Consider the following 11,061-nt stretch of genomic DNA (forward strand, 5'->3'; position numbering starts at 1 on the left):
AAATAAAAAATGAAGATGAAAGATTTTCTAGCGACTAGTAAAAACTCTTTCTGCATATCTAATATACATTGCATGTGAGAGAGAGAAAGAGATAGTAAATAAGGAAGTAAATATAATTATACTTGGAAATAATTTATACACATTTACTTATATGAGTCTTCCTGTTAAATGCATAGTCAATGCATTTACTGTCTACAAAATAATCACATCTGCCATTGATTAAAGCATAAGGTTAGTGAAGTTACGTAAATTTCCTTTCAAACCGTATTTTAAATGCAAAAGCATTTAAAATTAAAATTAAACTTCTCTTATTTTCCACCTACTTTATCAAATACCAGCAACAATTCGCGCGGCTAACTTTTTAGGGTAAAATTAGAAATTTTAAAAATAATATATTATTTTTAAATTTTTAAATTCTATAGAATTTAAAAATTTTTAATTCAAATTTTTGTTCAAAACACTAAAAAAATTCTAATTTTTGGAAAAATTACAAATAATCGCAGAAATTCAATTATTTTCAAGAGTGATAATATTCTTCTCATAAAATTCAATTATCTTTCAAATTAAAAAAAAAAATTCTCGTCAAAATCCCAATTATCTTTATAAATAACAAAATTCTTCCCCAAAGTTCAATTATTTTCAAATCAATTTCAAATTCCCAAAAATAGTACACAAACAATTTAATTATTTTCATAAATAATAAAAATTTCTCAGGAATTCAATTTTTTATAAATTCCTTCGCAATAATTCAATTATTTTTATAAATTATAAAATTTTTTCAATTATTTTCATAAAAAATAATTAAAAATTGTAGAAAATAATAATTGTTTTGAAATGATGAAAATAATTTTGAAAAAGTTACTGTAATAATATTCAATGATTTTATCACTCGATCATTTTTAATTATTATAAAACATTCTTACAAGTTATTGAATTTAAAAAGATTTGAAATTGAATGTTTTGAAAAATTTTAATTCCTACGGAAAAATAATATTTAAATATTTATTTAAAAAAGAGTTATTGATGTTTTCGAATAATTTTACAATTAAAGAAATTCGTAAATAAATATGTAACAAAACATTTTTTTGAGTAAAATTTTTTCCTTTATTTTCTATAAAGATTAAAAAAGTTCATTCAAATAACTGATTTCAAATTTAAACTTTTTGAAATTCAATAAATTATAATATTATTAAGAAACATAAAGAAATCAATTTCTTTATTTTTTATAATAATAAAAGGTGATCGAGTGATAAAATCATTATTTTATATTATAAAAATATTGTTACAGTAACTTCTTCAAAATTATTTTCATCATTTCAATTCAATTATTATTTTCTACAATTTTAAAATAAAATTTTTTTTTAAATCAATTATTTTTAATAATTTTTTAGAAAGTTCGTTGAAAATTTTCAATTCTATTTGTTTACAATTCAATTTTACCAAAAATTTCGATTATTTGGAAATTTTTCAAATATACATTGTATCAGAAAATAAAAACTAAAAATAATTTTAGAAAATTCCATTTAAGCTTTTTGAAAAAAATTAATTCCATAGAATTTTTAATTGAAAATATGAAAAATTCAGATTTTCAAAGATTTTAATTTCAAGCCTTTACAAAATTCAATTATTTCTAAAAAAAAAAATATCTATTATTAGTAATTTCTTTAAAACTCAATTAATATCTAAAACTTTAACTAAAATTAATTCTTAAATCAATTTTTATGAAAAGATTCTACGAGAATTCAATTATTTAAATACAAAAATAATTTATTGAACAATTGAATGATTTTTAAAATTGAATTCTCATAAAGAATTTTATGAACCATTTTTTAAATAATTGAATTCTTTTTGACGAATTTTAATAAAGTTTTTAAGAAAAAGTTTTTTTTTCGAGAAATTCGATAAAAATTGTATTAAAAATAATAATTGAAATCCTGCAATGAGTTTTATTATTTATTAAAATAATTGAATTATTAGAAAGAACTTTTAAAAAAATGTTTCAAACAATTGACTTTTTTCGACAGAATTAATGCAAATTCTATTTTTTTAATAATTGAATTTCTGTTGAATTTTCATTATTTTAGAAAATAATTTAATATTCTTGTAGAGTTTTTTCAAAATTGTCTTTAAATAATTGAATTCTTTTGGGAAATTTTATTAAAATAATAGATATATACAAATTATTGAATTAAGAAACATTTTGAAAATTCATTTTGCAATTCATTTTGCAATTGAATTTTATTAAAATTCTTGAAAATAATTGAATTTTATTATTTTTGAAAATAATTGAATTCTTGTGATGAATATTGTCATTTATGAAAATAATTGACTTCCTCCAAATGATTTTATTATTTATGAAAATAATTAAATTCCTGAAAGGAATTTTAAAATTTATGAAAATAATTGAGCTAAGAATTTAATGCCAAATTTTAAAACATTTGAAATTTCCAAAAAAATTTATGCAAATTCTATTCTACTTTAAATAATTGAATTCATGTGAAATTTTTATTTTTTTGGAAAATAATTGAATGTTCGTGTAGAATTTTAACAAAATTTTTGTTTGATAATTTAATAATTAAATTAAGTAAACGAATTAAATAGTTAATTTAATAAATAAATTTTAAAAAAATTAAGTAAACAATTAAATAAATAAATTTAAAAAATAATTAAGTAAACAATTAAATAAATAAAAAGTATTGAAAAAATGCGTTATATAATTAAAATTCTTAGTAAAAAAAAAATTATAAAAAATCTAAAAATTCATACCAGTCGAATCACTAATTTGAATTTAGTGGGAAAAATTGATTAGCGTTCGTACGTAAAAGAATTACCAGAGGGCAGTAGCTATCAGAAAACTACTATTATCATCTATAGTTAAGACAGTAATTCGGAAAAATTTGGAAAATAATTCTACTAATTTTATAATGTTTTCCACTTTGAATTAAAATTTGCCATTCATGAAAATATTAATAAAGTTGTAAAAAATATAACCAAAAAATATTGCCAAAAAAATAACAAAAGAATAAAATACTGGTAAATGCTAGTAAAATCCCTGTATTATCAACAGTTAGTTAATTAACCATATTTATTTACTTTTTCTTGTACTAAAACAAACTTAAACATTACAAAAAAATAGTTATTTTATCCAATTATATATAAAGAAACAGCACAAAATAAAGAAAAATTATTATTTGATTATAGAGCTTTGGTTTGAAAAATTCGATCACTGATGTCACAATCCCATTTTCATTGCCATTCGCTCATTAATTATATTATTATAAACTATAATAAACATAGATTTGGCAAAAAGATTTTGCAAAAAAAATTATTTTATAATCTACAGTGTAATTTATTCTAAAATTCTGTTTCTATTTTAGGGACAAAAGTTACAAGGTGGTTCCGTGGTGTAGCGGTTATCACGTCTGCTTTACACGCAGAAGGTCGCCAGTTCGATCCCGGCCGGAACCAGTTTTTTTTGTTCCAATTGCTCTAAAAATTATTCTCTCTAATATCAATTTTTGCTAAACAATTTTTTTGGCATTGTTACAAAAAATATATTCAACAGTTAAAAAAAAAATGTATTTATTTCCAAAAAATGTTCACTTGTCTGTTATCAAATAAATATTTACTTGAATCAAGTAATTTTTATTTAGAGTAAATAAATTTGTAATCAATAATTATTTGAACCAATAATTTTTTTTTGAGCAAATAAATTTGAGTTTGCAAAATCATTGCCATTTTTACAAAGAAACTTGTGTAAAAAAAAAATCGTTGATGGTTTAAAATTTTTTATGATTAAATAAGAAGTTTAAAATAATTTAAAAAATGAGAAATAGAAAAGTGGAGAAGAGAATAAATCCATAATGAGAAATTTAGGACCAAATGTGGGGAGATGAAAATAAAATTTTAATTTAATATATGAAAAAGAGGGATTAATTTTTTTTTTTTTTCTGTGAAAAGAGAAGGAATGTATTTTGTAAGAAAGCTGCGAGGATTCTTTAAGATCGAATAAGGCGAGTGTGAAAAGAGGAGAAAAAAAGTAGATAAAAATGCGTAGGCGAATCGTGAGAATCGACAGTTGGCATCTTGTCGCAGCGGTCGCACAGTGGTTCGCACTTCAAGTCGCACTTGTTGTCAAGAAAAATCGAGTACTGATACAGGGCCGCTCTATTATAATCCATTTCTTTCGAATCCTTCAGGAAAAGATTCGAAAGAAAAAAGAAAAAAAAAGGAAAAAACTTCAATCTATTTTTTTATGCGAGATTAATTAATTTTGAAGATCTTTATTCATGAAAAGGAGATGAAAATTAAAAAGAAAAACTAAATCGACTGTAGGAGTTGATTTAACACTTTTTGAGTGTAAATAACATTTTTGAGTATAAATAGAAATTTGGAAGTAGAAATAATACTTTGGAGTAGAAATAACAAATTTTGAAAATAAATAAAATTTTTAGAGAGAAGAAAAACATTTTTAGAGTGTTGAAAGCAAATTTGGAGTAGAAATAACATTTTTGGAGTACAAATAAATATGTAAAAACACTTTTGGAGTGTAAATAACAATTTTGTAGTAAAAATAACACTTCTGAAGTAAAAATAACAATTTTTAAAAATAAATAAAACTTTTAATGAGGAAAAATAAATTTTTGCAGTGTGGAAAGCAGTTTTTGAAAAAAATAACACTTCTGGAGTATCAAAAACAATTTCGGAGCAGAAATAAAATTTTTTGAGTATAATTAACAATTTTTTAATAGAAATAACAATTTTTCAAAATAACTATAACTTTTAGAGAGAAGGAAAACATTTCTGGAGGGTCAAATTCAATTTTTGAGTAGAAATAACACTTTTGAAGTAAAAATAACAATTTGAGAGTAGAAATAACATTTTTAGAGTGTAAACAGCCATTTGGAAGTAGAAATAACAATTTGGTAAGAACAACATTTGTTTGGGAGGAAACAACATTTTTGGAGTATTAAAAATAATTTTTGAGTAGAAATAAACCTTCCGGGGTAGAAATAACACTTGTGGAGTGAAAATAACAATTTTTAAAAATAAATAAAATGTTTAAATAGAAAAATTTATTATTTCTACTGAAAAATTATTTTTAATACTCCAAAAATGTTATTTCCTCTCAACACAATTTTTTCTTACCAAATTGTTATTTTTACTTAAAAATTGTTATTTACACTCCAAAAGTGTTATTTCTACTCCAAAATTGCATTTGACAATCTAGAAATGTTTTCCTTCTCTCTAAAAGTTTTAGTTACTTTAAAAAATTGTTATTTATACTCCGAAATTCTTATTATTACTCCAAAAATCTTATTTTCTCTCTGGAAGTTTTTTTATTATTTACACAAATTGTTATTTCTATTATTAAAAAATTGTTAATTATACTCAAAAAATTTTATTGTTATAACACTTCTGGATGAAAATAACTCACTTTTGAGTAGAAATTGCAAATTTGCAGCAGAAGCAACAATTTTGAACTAAAAATAACCGTTTTTGAGTGTAAATAACAATTTTGCAGTGGAAATAAAACTTTAAAGTAGAAATAACAATTTTTGAGTAAAAAATAACATTTTCAAAGTGTAAACAGTCATTTGGAAGTAGAAATAACAATTTGATAAAAAAAAAATTTTTTTTGGGAGGAAGTAACATTTTTGGAGTATTAAAAATAATTTTTAAGTAGAAATAACACTTCTGGAGTGAAAATAACAATTGTTAAAAATAAATAAAAGTTTTAAATAGAAAAAATAAATTTTTGCAGTGTGTAAAGCAGTTTTTAAAAAAAATAACACTTTTGGAGTATCAAAAACAATAACGGAGCTGAAATAAAATTTTTTGAGAGTAATTAACAATTTTTGAAAAGAAATAACAATTTTTGTAAATAATTTTAAAACTTATTGAGAGAAGGAAAGCATTTCTGGAGGGACAAATGCAATTTTGGAGTAGAAATAATACTTTTGGAGTGTAAATAACAATTTTCGAGTAGAAATAACAATTTGTTAAGAAAAAAAATTTTTTAAAAGGAAATAGCATTTTTGGAGTATTAAAAATAATTTTTGAGTAGAATTAACACTTCTGGAGTGAAAATAATTCACTTTTGAGTAGAAATTGCGAATTTGGAGTAGAAACAACAGTTTCGGACTAGAAATAACCGTTTTAGAATGTAAATAACAATTTTGGATTCGAAATAACACTTGGATTTAGAAATAACAATTTTGGAGTAGAAATAAAAGTTTCAGAGTATTAACAGCCATTTGGAAGTAAAAATAACAATTTGGTAAATAAAAAAAATTTTTGGTAGGAAATAACATTTTTGGAGTATTAAAAATAATTTTTGAGTGGAAATAAACATTTTGGGGTAGAAATAACACTTTTGAAGTGTAAATAACAATTTTCGAGTAGAAATAACAATTTGGTAAGAAAAAAAAAATTCTGAGAGGAAATAACATTTTAGGAGTATTAAAAATAGTCTTTAAGTATAAATAACACTTCTTTAGTGAAAATAATTCACTTTTGAGTAGAAATTGCAAATTTGGAGTAAAAATAACAATTTTGGACTAAAAATAACCATTTTTGAGTGTAAATAACACTTTTCGTGTTGAAATAACACTTTTCGAGTGTAAACAAGAATTTTAAAGAAGAAATCAAAATTTTATAGTAGATTAACACTTTTGGAGTGTAAATAACATTCTACATTAATGTAGAATAATTAAACATTAAGAGCAGAAATAACTTTAATTTTAACAATTTGGAGTATTTTAATTTAATTTTAATTTTAATTTTTTTTTTTTAATTTTTAAGTGGAAATAACCCTTTTGGAATTGAAATAACAATTGGAGTGAAATTTCCTTAATGGTCTAATCTTTTCCCTTTTCGGAGAAAATAATTTTCCCATCTTTTATTTTCTTTTTGATCTCAATAACAGATGGAAATTTTCTTTCTGTTATAATTTTAGAAGTAGAAATTTCTTCTTTATTTTTCTGTTAGATAGCACTCAGAGCGTCCCTGAGAGTGAAGATTCCTAGAGAGGATGGTGTGACGGATAAAAGGTTTCCTTGTTTAACAAAATAGCGTCGCCGAGCCATTAGCTTGACTGCTACCACTTGAAATGGGCACTTCCCTTCTTTTCTCAATCCACAAGACTAGAGAAGATCTTCTGATCAAAATACTAATAAATAATACTCATCATTATATTCGCGAAAATTAAATTAAAAATTTTTTTTTTTTTTGATTTAATAATCTGTTTTAAAATACATTTTGGAAAAGTATAAAGTAAATATATAATTTAATTCCGATGCAAATAACTTCTTAAATTTTCTACACTGTTAAAAAAGGGTTAAAAGTATAAAGTAAAAACATTAATATTTTTCGTGCATTTTTAATACCGAAAGTATTTAATTTTTTCCCTCTTAAATAACAAATTAACCCACTGTGAAATATTCAATTTCTAAAAATATTCAATTTCTATCCCTTTCTGCTTAGAAATTTAAGTAAAAAACAAAAATTTTTAATTTAATGTAATTTTGGAAAAAAATAAAACTTTTGGAGAGAAAATAACATTTTTGGAGTGTGAAAAATAATTTTAGAGTAGAAATAACACTTTTTAAGTGTGAACAGACATTTTGGAGAAAGAATACAAATTTTGGAAAAAAATAAAACATTTGAGAAGAAAAATCATTTTTGAAGTGTCAAAAAACAAATTATAGCGAAGAAATAATAATTCTTGGTAGTAAATAACAATTTCGGAGTATAGAACTAACAATTTTTAAAAATAATAATAAAACTGTTAGAGAGGAAATAACATTTTTGGAATGTTAAAAGAAATTTTATAGTAGAAATAAAACTTCAGGAGTAGAAAAAACATTTTTGAACTGTAAATAATCTATTTTTGAGTAGACATAACAATTTTTGAAAATAAATGAAACTTGTAGAGAACAAAAAACATTTGTGGAGTAGAAATAACAGTTCTGCGTGTAAATAACAATTTCGGAGTAGAAATAATACTTTGGAGTAGAAATAACAATTTTTAAAAATAAATAAAACTTTCAAATAGAAAAAAAATATCTTTTCAGCGCCGAAAGCATTTTTCGATAGAAAATAAAACTTCTGGAGTTTCAAAAACAATTTTTGAGTAGAAATAAAATTTTTGGAATATAATTAACAATTTTTGAATAGAAATAACATTTTTGCAAAGAATTATGAAACTTCCAGAGAGGAAATAAGACTTTTATAAGGTAAATAAGAATTTCGGAGTAAAAATAACAATTTTTGAAAATAAACAAAATTTCTAGAGAAAAAAAAAAAACATTTTTGAAGGATCGAAAGCAATTTTTGAGTAAAAATATTTTAGATTATAAATAACTACTTTGAAGTAGAAATTACAATTTTAGAAAAAAATTTTTTTTTTTCAAAATTGTTAATTTCGAATATATATTGGAGTAGAATTTTTTGTTTCTAAAAAAAATTAGCATTTTGTAAAAAACGTTTTAAGTAATTAACATAATGTAAATCCTGCAAAATATTATCCTTTTTTTAATATAAAAACTTAATTGTTTGACAAATCGAAATTATGCAGTTATTTTTTTCCCTTTTTCTAAAAAAAATAAAAAAATTGTTAGAAAATTCAAATTAGAAAATGGAAAATATTTTGCACATTTTCTACTTCTCAATTACAATTAATAAACAAAGTACAAGTTTTAAGTAAAAAAAAATGTTATAAATCAAATTTTTTTAAAGAAATTTAAAATTTATTTTATCAAAAATATTTACAAAATTTCTATTTGTTAAAAACGATTGTAAAATTATTCTAAAACATCAATAACTTCTTTTCTAAATAAATATTAAATCATTATTATTTTTCCACAGGAATTAAAATTCTTCAAAACATTCAAATTCAAACCTTTTCAAAATTCAATTATTTCTTCAAATTCATGCTATAATGCTTTTAATATTCAAATATTTAAATAATTTGAATAATAATTATTCAAATCTAAAATTTTAACTGAAATTTATTTTTAAATCAATTTTTATTAGAAAATTCTACGAGAATTAAATTATTTAAATGCAAAAATAAATATTAAATAATTTATTGAATAATTAAATATATAATTAAATATTAAATTCTCATAAAAAATTTTATCAAAACATTTTTAAATAATTGATTTCTTTTTACGTTTTTTATTAAAATTGTTTAGAACAATTACATTTTTCGAGGAATTCAATTAAAATTATATTAAAAATAATTGAAATTCTGCGATCAGTTTTCTTTTTTGAAAATAATTGAATACCTAAAAAGAATTTTATTATTTATGAAAAAATTTAATCCCTGTAAAAAATTTAATTATTTATTGAAAATAATCAAATTATTGCGAAGAAATTTATAAATAAATTAAATATAAATTATAAATTTGATTACTTTAAAAAATAATTGAATTTATGTAATCATTTATGATTTTTCCAAAATTCAATTTTTTTTAGTTAATAGTTTAGTTTTTTTCAGTCAGCCAGTAAAATTCCAATTTTGAATAATTATTGTTCTATAAGTAAAAGTTATTTTCAGTCAGACAGTAAAATTCAGAATTAAATAATTTTGCTTTCAGTAGTAAAGGTCGTTTTCAGCCAGACACTAAAATTCTACATTCGAATAATTTTAATCAAATCAAATTAATTTAACAAGTAATAGAGTAATAAAGTAATAAAGCTTATTTTTAGTAGAACATTAACATTTTTATTCGAACAATTTCATTTTCAGTAGTAAAGGTCATTTCAGTCAGACTGTAAAATTCTAATTCGAACAATTTTCGTAAAAATTAAGTTTAGTCAGACAGTAAATTTTTATAATACGAATAATTATCCGTCCAAGTAGTAAGGGTCATTTTCAGTCAGCCAGGAAAATTTCAATTTTGAATAATTATTGTTCTATCAGTAAAAGATATTTTCAGTCAGACAGTAAAATTCGTAATTAAATAATTTTGGTTCCAGTAGAAAAGATCGTTTTCAGTCAGACACTAAAATTGTACGTTCGAATAATTTTAATCTCCGTAGTAAAAATCTAATTCAGTCAAACTGTAAAATTCTAAATTGAATAATTTTCGTCTGAGTAGTAGAAATTAAGTTTAGTCAGACAATAGAATTCTATATTAGAATAATTTTTGTCTCAGTAGTAAAGGCCATTTTCAATTAGACAGTAAAATTCTAATACAAATAACTATTGTCCTATTAGTAAATATTATTTTCAGTCAGTAAGTAAATAATTTTTGTTTCAGTAGTAAAAGTCGTTTTCAGTCAGCCAGTAAAATTCTACATTCGAATAAGTTTAATCTCCGCAGAAAAAATCGAATTCTAAAATTCTAAATTGAATAATTTTCGTCTAAGTAGTAAAAATTAAGTTTAGTCAGAGAATAAGAAATTTATAAAAAATTTGTAAATAATATAATTCACATGAAATTGAGTAAATTTTTTGAAAATTATTGAAATTTTGTCAAAAATTTTATTTAAAAATTGAATTTTGCCAAGAATTTTATTAAAAATTTATCGAAATTTAAAAATCGAAAGAAATCAGTTTATACAAACGTTTTTCTTTTTTTCAATAAACTTCTAACTTTTTTATATTTAAAAGATTTCTTTTACAATAAGACTATTTCTGCTAACGATTAAAGGACATGATTTAAAAAGGAAATTAGTTTTGCGTTTAATAGATCATTTCTTTGAGTGCGTGTAGCATTTCTCAAATATTAATAAATATTAATTACCCCCAGACTACTAGGAGTATAATTCAAAAATTGTCAATTTTCACACATTTCAATAAAAAAAAAAGAAAGAAAACCAGAACAAAAATCAAATATTGAAAAAAATTCCCCTTGGGACGTTAAAATAAAAAGAAAGAGTGAAATTCACAGAAAACTAAACTGACTTTCGTGCCTCATGTGATAATGCCTGCAAGCTCAGGACATTTTTTTTTATGTACCTGTTATGTGTACATACATTACCACATATATATATAATACATATCGGTAACTCGTCCTCGAGGTTTATATCTTGATAGGAAATACCAATCGC

At 21.7% G+C, this 11,061-nt stretch overlaps 1 non-coding gene across 1 annotated transcript; it reads left to right on the forward strand.

Annotated features, from left to right (window-relative positions):
- The first annotated feature begins 3,395 nt into the window (after positions 1-3,395).
- On the forward strand, positions 3,396-3,468 carry Trnav-uac. Its single transcript has one exon. It is a non-coding gene; the product is annotated as a tRNA-Val (tRNA).
- Positions 3,469-11,061: the final 7,593 nt, after the last annotated feature.

This window comes from Leptopilina heterotoma, unplaced genomic scaffold (assembly GCF_015476425.1).
Source record: "Leptopilina heterotoma isolate Lh14 unplaced genomic scaffold, ASM1547642v1 Lhet_54, whole genome shotgun sequence".
In the NCBI taxonomy this organism is placed as follows: Eukaryota; Metazoa; Arthropoda; class Insecta; order Hymenoptera; family Figitidae; genus Leptopilina; species Leptopilina heterotoma.